The 10,000-nt window shown below is 58.0% G+C and overlaps 2 non-coding genes and 1 pseudogene across 2 annotated transcripts; all 3 read right to left on the bottom strand.

Annotated features, from left to right (window-relative positions):
* The window catches only part of LOC124772561, a 7,470-nt pseudogene extending 3,304 nt beyond the window's left edge, over positions 1-4,166 (bottom strand).
* A 188-nt stretch (positions 4,167-4,354) lies between these two features.
* On the bottom strand, positions 4,355-4,509 carry LOC124772645. The gene has a single exon (XR_007014114.1). It is a non-coding gene; the product is annotated as a 5.8S ribosomal RNA (ribosomal RNA).
* Positions 4,510-4,860: 351 nt separating this feature from the next.
* Positions 4,861-6,769, bottom strand: LOC124772955. Its single transcript, XR_007014406.1, has one exon. It is a non-coding gene; the product is annotated as a small subunit ribosomal RNA (ribosomal RNA).
* Positions 6,770-10,000: the final 3,231 nt, after the last annotated feature.

The raw sequence follows: 10,000 nt of genomic DNA, 5'->3' as shown, positions 1-10,000 counted from the left end.
CGACAGGCTCCGAGTGCGGGAGAAGGCGGTCACGGATGAAGCCGGCGGTGGAGATCGGCTTCTTCGTGAAGAGGTCCGCCCAGAAGTCCAGCAGACCGGGGATGTCGGGTGGCGGCTGCAGCAGGGTGCCGTCCAGCAAGCCGCGCACGCAACGTGCACGCGACCTACGGAAGGCGTCCTGTGTGCGCGCGTATTCCCAGCGGCGCCGCTTGCGCTTCTGCAGCGGCGGGGCGGCAGGCGGCCGCTTGGATGATTGGCGCGGCCGCTGTGTCCTGGTGATCGACCTCTCCCCCCTGGACCCGACCGACGCAAGGGCATCCGGGAGCATGCCCAGGATGACATCGGGCGGCGTGCCCCGCCCCAGACCAATGACTCGATCCAGGGCAGAGAAACGCTGGGCGGAAGCAGGCAGCCCCGCCAGATGCTCCCAGATGGCGGCGTCAGTCGGCCCCTCCGGCGGTGGCCCGGTGGTGTCGGCCGCGAAGTCCTCGGCTGCGTCGACGGGCGGCGCAGCGGCCTCGCCCGCGTCAGGCAGCGAGCTCGCTGCTCCACGGCGGGACGCCGGCTCTTCGCCCCGACCGATCTCAAGTGCCTCCATGAATTGGCGGACAAGCCGCTTGTGGGCAGCTTGCCGCCGTCGGCACTTGATTGCCTCAAGCGTTCGGTCGGGGAACATCCTGGTAAGTTCTTGATTTACAAAGAAGAACCGGGCGTCCCTCTCAAGGAACAGTTCGGCCTCTGCCTTGGCGAGCGACAGGACTTCTTCCTCCGTCCACCTCGCGCGATGCCTCTCCGTCACGATCTCAGCGTTGGCGGCCGCAGGGTGTTGGCGGCGGCGATGGACCCCGAGACCGTTCTTCGTGGTAAAAGTGCGGTGGCACTCACTGCAAGCAAAGGGAGCTACACAAACTATCGCATTTTCGTTACGGCCGGTTGGCCGGATAGGTGCTGGGGTAGCTGGGGTGGCACCTTCAGCGGAAGGGCCACCATCTCTTGTTTCTTGTCGGCTGCCCCCAACTATAAAGGGATAATGCGAGGGGGGGCTGGTAACCCCCCCAAGCCCCTGGTGCGGTCTTCCACTCTGCGAAAATCAGCGGGCCCACGAGAAGGGGAGAAGACCGCAGGAGAGGAGAGGCTAAGAGGGCTAGGCCCATGTATTGCGCATCACTCTCCCTGTAACTATAACCCAAGGAAGGCACCTCGCAGCAGCAGCACGACTACATCAAGACCGCACTTCGAAAAGCCAAGTCCGGATGCAGCCACACCGCCGCCACTTGGCCACCTTAAGAGAGTCATAGTTACTCCCGCCGTTTACCCGCGCTTGCTTGAATTTCTTCACGTTGACATTCAGAGCACTGGGCAGAAATCACATTGCGTCAACACCCGCTAGGGCCATCGCAATGCTTTGTTTTAATTAGACAGTCGGATTCCCCCAGTCCGTGCCAGTTCTGAGTTGATCGTTGAATGGCGGCCGAAGAGAATCCGCGCACCCGCGCGCCCCCGGAGGAGCACGCTAAGGCGGACGCGGCCTCGCAGCAAGGAAGATCCGTGGGAGGCCAAGGCACGGGACCGAGCTCGGATCCTGCACGCAGGTTGAAGCACCGGGGCGCGAACGCCGCGCAGGCGCGCGCATCCTGCACCGCCGGCCAGCACGAGGCCGACCAACGGCGAGAGCAGACCACGCCCGCGCTAAACGCCCGCACTTACCGGCACCCCTACGGCACTCACCTCGCCCAGGCCCGGCACGTTAGCGCTGACCCACTTCCCGACCAAGCCCGACACGCCCCGATCCTCAGAGCCAATCCTTATCCCGAAGTTACGGATCCAATTTGCCGACTTCCCTTACCTACATTATTCTATCGACTAGAGGCTCTTCACCTTGGAGACCTGCTGCGGATATGGGTACGAACCGGCGCGACACCTCCACGTGGCCCTCTCCCGGATTTTCAAGGTCCGAGGGGAAGATCGGGACACCGCCGCAACTGCGGTGCTCTTCGCGTTCCAAACCCTATCTCCCTGCTAGAGGATTCCAGGGAACTCGAACGCTCATGCAGAAAAGAAAACTCTTCCCCGATCTCCCGACGGCGTCTCCGGGTCCTTTTGGGTTACCCCGACGAGCATCTCTAAAAGAGGGGCCCGACTTGTATCGGTTCCGCTGCCGGGTTCCGGAATAGGAACCGGATTCCCTTTCGCCCAACGGGGGCCAGCACAAAGCGCATCATGCTATGACGGCCCCCATCAACATCGGATTTCTCCTAGGGCTTAGGATCGACTGACTCGTGTGCAACGGCTGTTCACACGAAACCCTTCTCCGCGTCAGCCCTCCAGGGCCTCGCTGGAGTATTTGCTACTACCACCAAGATCTGCACCGACGGCGGCTCCAGGCAGGCTCACGCCCAGACCCTTCTGCGCCCACCGCCGCGACCCTCCTACTCGTCAGGGCTTCGCGGCCGGCCGCAAGGACCGGCCATGACTGCCAGACTGACGGCCGAGTATAGGCACGACGCTTCAGCGCCATCCATTTTCAGGGCTAGTTGCTTCGGCAGGTGAGTTGTTACACACTCCTTAGCGGATTCCGACTTCCATGGCCACCGTCCTGCTGTCTTAAGCAACCAACGCCTTTCATGGTTTCCCATGAGCGTCGATTCGGGCGCCTTAACTCGGCGTTTGGTTCATCCCACAGCGCCAGTTCTGCTTACCAAAAGTGGCCCACTTGGCACTCCGATCCGAGTCGTTTGCTCGCGGCTTCAGCATATCAAGCAAGCCGGAGATCTCACCCATTTAAAGTTTGAGAATAGGTTGAGGTCGTTTCGGCCCCAAGGCCTCTAATCATTCGCTTTACCGGATGAGACTCGTACGAGCACCAGCTATCCTGAGGGAAACTTCGGAGGGAACCAGCTACTAGATGGTTCGATTAGTCTTTCGCCCCTATACCCAGCTCCGACGATCGATTTGCACGTCAGAATCGCTACGGACCTCCATCAGGGTTTCCCCTGACTTCGTCCTGGCCAGGCATAGTTCACCATCTTTCGGGTCCCAACGTGTACGCTCTAGGTGCGCCTCACCTCGCAATGAGGACGAGACGCCCCGGGAGTGCGGAGGCCGCCGCCCCGTGAAGGGCGGGGAAGCCCCATCCTCCCTCGGCCCGCGCAAGGCGAGACCTTCACTTTCATTACGCCTTTAGGTTTCGTACAGCCCAATGACTCGCGCACATGTTAGACTCCTTGGTCCGTGTTTCAAGACGGGTCGTGAAATTGTCCAAAGCTGAAGCGCCGCTGACGGGAGCGATTATTCCGCCCGAGAGCATCCCGAGCCAACAGCGGCGCGGGTCCGGGGCCGGGCCAGGTAGGTCCGTCATCCGGGAAGAACCGCGCGCGCTTGCCGGGAGCCCGAGCGCCCAAAGGGGCGAATCGACTCCTCCAGATATACCGCCGGGCAGCCAGCCAGGACACCGGGGCTCTGCCCAACAGACGCGAACCGAGGCCCGCGGAAGGACAGGCTGCGCACCCGGGCCGTAGGCCGGCACCCAGCGGGTCGCGACGTCCTACTAGGGGAGAAGTGCGGCCCACCGCACACCGGAACGGCCCCACCCCGCGGCGAGTGGAAAGGCAACCGGACACGACCCCGCCGCGGATTGCTCCGCGCGGGCGGCCGGCCCCATCTGCCGAGGGCGGAGGCCAGTGGCCGGATGGGCGTGAATCTCACCCGTTCGACCTTTCGGACTTCTCACGTTTACCCCAGAACGGTTTCACGTACTTTTGAACTCTCTCTTCAAACTTCTTTTCAACTTTCCCTCACGGTACTTGTTCGCTATCGGTCTCGTGGTCATATTTAGTCTCAGATGGAGTTTACCACCCACTTGGAGCTGCACTCTCAAGCAACCCGACTCGAAGGAGAGGTCCCGCCGACGCTCGCACCGGCCGCTACGGGCCTGGCACCCTCTACGGGCCGTGGCCTCATTCAAGTTGGACTTGGGCTCGGCGCGAGGCGTCGGGGTAGTGGACCCTCCCAAACACCACATGCCACGACAGGCGGCAGCCTGCGGGGTTCGGTGCTGGACTCTTCCCTGTTCGCTCGCCGCTACTGGGGGAATCCTTGTTAGTTTCTTTTCCTCCGCTTAGTAATATGCTTAAATTCAGCGGGTAGTCTCGCCTGCTCTGAGGTCGTTGTACGAGGTGTCGCACGCCACACCGCCAGCCGGCTGTGCACGCTACCGAGAAAGTACCGGTATGCGAACCGCCAGGCGACGGGCGCGCATCGCACGTTTGAGGAGACGCGGCCGGCCCCACAGGCGGCCGCGACACTCCCAGGTCTGCGAAGCGGGGCAAACGCCGCGCGCTTCAGTATACGTAGCCGACCCTCAGCCAGACGTGGCCCGGGAACGGAATCCATGGACCGCAATGTGCGTTCGAAACGTCGATGTTCATGTGTCCTGCAGTTCACATGTCGACGCGCAATTTGCTGCGTTCTTCATCGACCCACGAGCCGAGTGATCCACCGTCCTGGGTGATCTTTTCTCAGTTTCCGCCGCCTCTTTCGAGACGGTCGCATAGGCGGGAGTGAGGCGTGTGGCGGCCCCTGTTCCAGCGTTCTGTGTCCAACGGCCTCACGGCCGACGGGCGTCGTACGGCTCCACACCGAAGCGGACAGGCACTCGGGCGAAAGTCATTCAAAACCGGCGCCAGGCGCCAGGTGCCGCACGCCAGCCGCTCCAGCGCTTCAGCGCTCGTACCACACAACATTGCCGCTAGTTTTGAGAGGCACGCGTGGTTCCGCACGCGGCGCACGGCTACTGCGAGCCGTACAGGTAGCGTGTTGCGCGACACGACACGCACATCGAAAGACATGCAGTCTAGTCGGTAATGATCCTTCCGCAGGTTCACCTACGGAAACCTTGTTACGACTTTTACTTCCTCTAAATGATCAAGTTTGGTCATCTTTCCGGTAGCATCGGCAACGACAGAGTCAATGCCGCGTACCAGTCCGAAGACCTCACTAAATCATTCAATCGGTAGTAGCGACGGGCGGTGTGTACAAAGGGCAGGGACGTAATCAACGCGAGCTTATGACTCGCGCTTACTGGGAATTCCTCGTTCATGGGGAACAATTGCAAGCCCCAATCCCTAGCACGAAGGAGGTTCAGCGGGTTACCCCGACGTTTCGGCCTAGGAAGACACGCTGATTCCTTCAGTGTAGCGCGCGTGCGGCCCAGAACATCTAAGGGCATCACAGACCTGTTATTGCTCAATCTCGTGCGGCTAGAAGCCGCCTGTCCCTCTAAGAAGAAAAGTAATCGCTGACAGCACGAAGGATGTCACGCGACTAGTTAGCAGGCTAGAGTCTCGTTCGTTATCGGAATTAACCAGACAAATCGCTCCACCAACTAAGAACGGCCATGCACCACCACCCACCGAATCAAGAAAGAGCTATCAATCTGTCAATCCTTCCGGTGTCCGGGCCTGGTGAGGTTTCCCGTGTTGAGTCAAATTAAGCCGCAGGCTCCACTCCTGGTGGTGCCCTTCCGTCAATTCCTTTAAGTTTCAGCTTTGCAACCATACTTCCCCCGGAACCCAAAAGCTTTGGTTTCCCGGAGGCTGCCCGCCGAGTCATCGGAGGAACTGCGGCGGATCGCTGGCTGGCATCGTTTATGGTTAGAACTAGGGCGGTATCTGATCGCCTTCGAACCTCTAACTTTCGTTCTTGATTAATGAAAACATACTTGGCAAATGCTTTCGCTTCTGTTCGTCTTGCGACGATCCAAGAATTTCACCTCTAACGTCGCAATACGAATGCCCCCGCCTGTCCCTATTAATCATTACCTCGGGTTCCGAAAACCAACAAAATAGAACCGAGGTCCTATTCCATTATTCCATGCACACAGTATTCAGGCGGGCTTGCCTGCTTTAAGCACTCTAATTTGTTCAAAGTAAACGTGCCGGCCCACCGAGACACTCAATAAAGAGCACCCTGGTAGGATTTCAACGGGGTCCGCCTCGGGACGCACGAGCACGCACGGGGCGGTCGCACGCCTTCAGCTCGCCCCACCGGCAGGACGTCCCACGATACATGCCAGTTAAACACCGACGGGCGGTGAACCAACAGCGTGGGACACAAATCCAACTACGAGCTTTTTAACCGCAACAACTTTAATATACGCTATTGGAGCTGGAATTACCGCGGCTGCTGGCACCAGACTTGCCCTCCAATAGATACTCGTTAAAGGATTTAAAGTGTACTCATTCCGATTACGGGGCCTCGGATGAGTCCCGTATCGTTATTTTTCGTCACTACCTCCCCGTGCCGGGAGTGGGTAATTTGCGCGCCTGCTGCCTTCCTTGGATGTGGTAGCCGTTTCTCAGGCTCCCTCTCCGGAATCGAACCCTGATTCCCCGTTACCCGTTACAACCATGGTAGGCGCAGAACCTACCATCGACAGTTGATAAGGCAGACATTTGAAAGATGCGTCGCCGGTACGAGGACCGTGCGATCAGCCCAAAGTTATTCAGAGTCACCAAGGCAAACGGACCGGACGAGCCGACCGATTGGTTTTGATCTAATAAAAGCGTCCCTTCCATCTCTGGTCGGGACTCTGTTTGCATGTATTAGCTCTAGAATTACCACAGTTATCCAAGTAACGTGGGTACGATCTAAGGAACCATAACTGATTTAATGAGCCATTCGCGGTTTCACCTTAATGCGGCTTGTACTGAGACATGCATGGCTTAATCTTTGAGACAAGCATATGACTACTGGCAGGATCAACCAGGGAGCTGCGTCAAATAGAGCTGAGCAGCCGGCCGCCCGGGAGTGTGTCCCGGGGGCCCGCGCGAACACGCAAGCGTCCGCTCAATCATTCTGCAAACAGGAGGAGGCTGAGCTCCCCTGCACAATACACCTCGAAACCCTCTCAGGTCCCGGCGGCGCGCAGCGCCGTCCCAAGTACTTGGTCGGGTTCGAGAGAGGCGCAATCGCCCGGAGTTAGGCGAGTAGACGCTTTCGGTGCGACCACCCGTGCTCCCAACTGAGCTTGCCGCTGCCGACAGAGGCCCGGGAGCGTGCTGTCGTGGCATTGCCGGCGGGAGACAACACGCGCCACCTACGGTGACCGGCAGCTCCAACGCCAGCGCCACAGAAGGACAAAAGCCCCACTTGGGTGCCGAAGCGAACTCTCCCAGCACAGCGCACGCGCCAACACATCCGCACAGCTGCGATACAAACCACCAGCGAGAACCGCTGGGGCGACCGAGCAGCAGACGGCGTCGCGGCGCCGAGCGCCGGGCGGCGGCGCATCCTCAACGCACACAGTCCTCAATCGGACCAGCACACTGAAGATGTCCACCGCGCTTCGCACCGGGCCCGCGAGGACCTACTTTGGCCGCACGGCGCCGCGCGCAGGGTGCGCCGGCGCGCAGCTGCGACGCCTGCCGCGTCCGTCGGCCGGCGCGCCTGCCACTGGCCGCCCCCACCAGCCGGCTGTAGCGCGTGCGCCCACGCACCGCGCGGCCAGCACGCCGGGAGGCGCCCCCTCACCGGCCGGGGACGGTCCCACCCAGCCACCGCCGCGTATCGCTTCACACCCAGATGCCGTTCAGTTTCGTCGGCATGGTGGGTATCGCTGGAACAACCGGTTAGTACCTCAACCTATCGTCGCCATCACCGATTCACCCCTAGCGAGAACAACCGCACCACAACAGGTTACCATTTCTTCATTTGCGTAACTTCACCAGAAAACGCAGGCGTCCATCGCCATTTGCAACTTCAACGATTATTGCATGCCTGTGTCAGGTGTCACGCCACACTACGTCTGCCCACATACACGCAACAAAATGTGCACGCCTAGACAATACGTGGAAGGTGGCCCCCGTACGTATGCGATGTCCATTGCTCGAACGACTGTCAACCGGCCTCTGTAGCATGTCGCAGATATGGAACGCGGTGCACCATGCCATCACGGTGTGTGAGGAGAGACGACTAGGTCCGAATACATCAACAGACAGCTCATGCTGATCGCCATCCACGGCGTCCGTTCCTCCCACACGTCTCTATGGCGTACCACACTGCAATCCAGCTCTCATAGGGAGACGACACGTAGCTGCGTGCACAATATTTGCACTGTATGGTCCGCCGTTTTTGGGCGCAGTCGTTGTACGGTCACACATGTGCCACGATGTATCATTCAGTACATAAGGACGAATGTGCAGTACAGATTGTGGTTCACGCGTACGACATCAGCGGACAGTTGACACAGGCCGCACCACAACGTAGCCTGCGTACGTCGCATGCGAAGGGCATTGAACATGCAAACTTGTCACCAACCAGCTTGCGAAGGCAGGGGGCAAGGTGGGGACGTGGGGACGTGGGGAGGGGTGGGGGGGGGCGGCATGTACGTCCTGCTGCCATCCACATTACAGTGTACAGCAGGAGCATGTGGAAAGTCAGCAAGACTTGCAAGGTGTTTAACATGAAGCGATACACAGGGGAGCGGGCAGTGCGAGTAGCGAACTATATTGCGAGGGTTGCGGGTGGGCAACACTACACTAATTGAACGAGTCGTATAACAATTACAGAGCAGGTTTAGGCGACAACGTGGGTTACGTTAGCGGACAACGTGGGTTAGGTTAGGGGACAACATGGGTTAGGTTAGGGGACAACATGGGTTAGGTTAGGGGACAACATGGGTTAGGTTAAGGCACAACATGGGTTAGGTTAAGGCACAACATGGGTTAGGTTAGGGGACAACATGGGTTAGGTTAGGGGACAACATGGGTTAGGTTAGGGGACAACATGGGTTAGGTTAGGGGACAACATGGGTTAGGTTAGGGGACAACATGGGTTAGGTTAGGGGACAACATGGGTTAGGTTAGGGGACAACATGGGTTAGGTTAGGGGACAACATGGGTTAGGTTAGGGTACAACATGGGTTAGGTTAAGGTACAACATGGGTTAGGTTAAGGTACAACATGGGTTAGGTTAAGGTACAACATGGGTTAGGTTAAGGCACAACATGGGTTAGGTTAAGGCACAACATGGGTTAGGTTAAGGCACAACATGGGTTAGGTTAAGGCACAACATGGGTTAGGTTAAGGCACAACATGGGTTAGGTTAAGGCACAACATGGGTTAGGTTAAGGCACAACATGGGTTAGGTTAAGGCACAACATGGGTTAGGTTAAGGCACAACATGGGTTAGGTTAAGGCACAACATGGGTTAGGTTAAGGCACAACATGGGTTAGGTTAAGGCACAACATAGGTTAGGTTAGGTTACACGTTGTTGTAAGGAAAGGTGTAGGGGGGGGGGCGGGGGCGGCACGTTCGTTGATAGTGATTATAGTAAGTGAATGCTTGTGACATGATGAGATTTGTCACGTCAGGATGCACCTTTGGCTTATTAGAGGCGGCGCTCCAATTCTATGCTTGTGTCAGACCTGTGTCTTTGACTCAGGTCATTGTTTGTGGGCTGTGACAGGAGGTACTATTGTGATGTTGGGTGCACCGTTGTATAGGACATGTGTGGGTATTGGTGCCTTATCTGCGCAATGGTGGATGTCGAAAGGGGGGGATATTCTATTTTCCGCATGGACCTCCTGGTCTGGTTGTGATAGTGTGGATTGTGTAATGTGGCGGAGAGGATGCACTGGATGTTGTTCCATGCTGGTGCTTACATATTGTATGTGCGCCCGTTAGAAGCAGAGAGTGGTGCGTGATGAGAGTGTCTGGCTGACGTGTGGTTCCCATTGTGGGCACACTCTTTCAGCATGTATACGGACAGTTGTATATATATTCTGTAATTTGATGGCTCTGCATTGATTACTAATCAGCGCCGTGTGTACGGGTAATCTGGTTCCAGTCCAAAATGTTCCATCTGTGTACATTAGTGACAAAGACTCCCCCCATGCAGTGGGGCTCGGTCTGTTATAACTCTTCCGCGTAATATATTTGCCCCACGTTTTTGCGACTGCGAGTGCGAGTGCGAGTGCGAGTGCAACGCGAATGGGGACCG

This window comes from Schistocerca piceifrons, unplaced genomic scaffold (assembly GCF_021461385.2).
Source record: "Schistocerca piceifrons isolate TAMUIC-IGC-003096 unplaced genomic scaffold, iqSchPice1.1 HiC_scaffold_943, whole genome shotgun sequence".
NCBI classification, from domain to species: Eukaryota; Metazoa; Arthropoda; class Insecta; order Orthoptera; family Acrididae; genus Schistocerca; species Schistocerca piceifrons.
The sequence above is the reverse complement of the archived record's forward strand: the minus strand, read 5'-3'. Positions and strand labels throughout refer to the sequence as shown.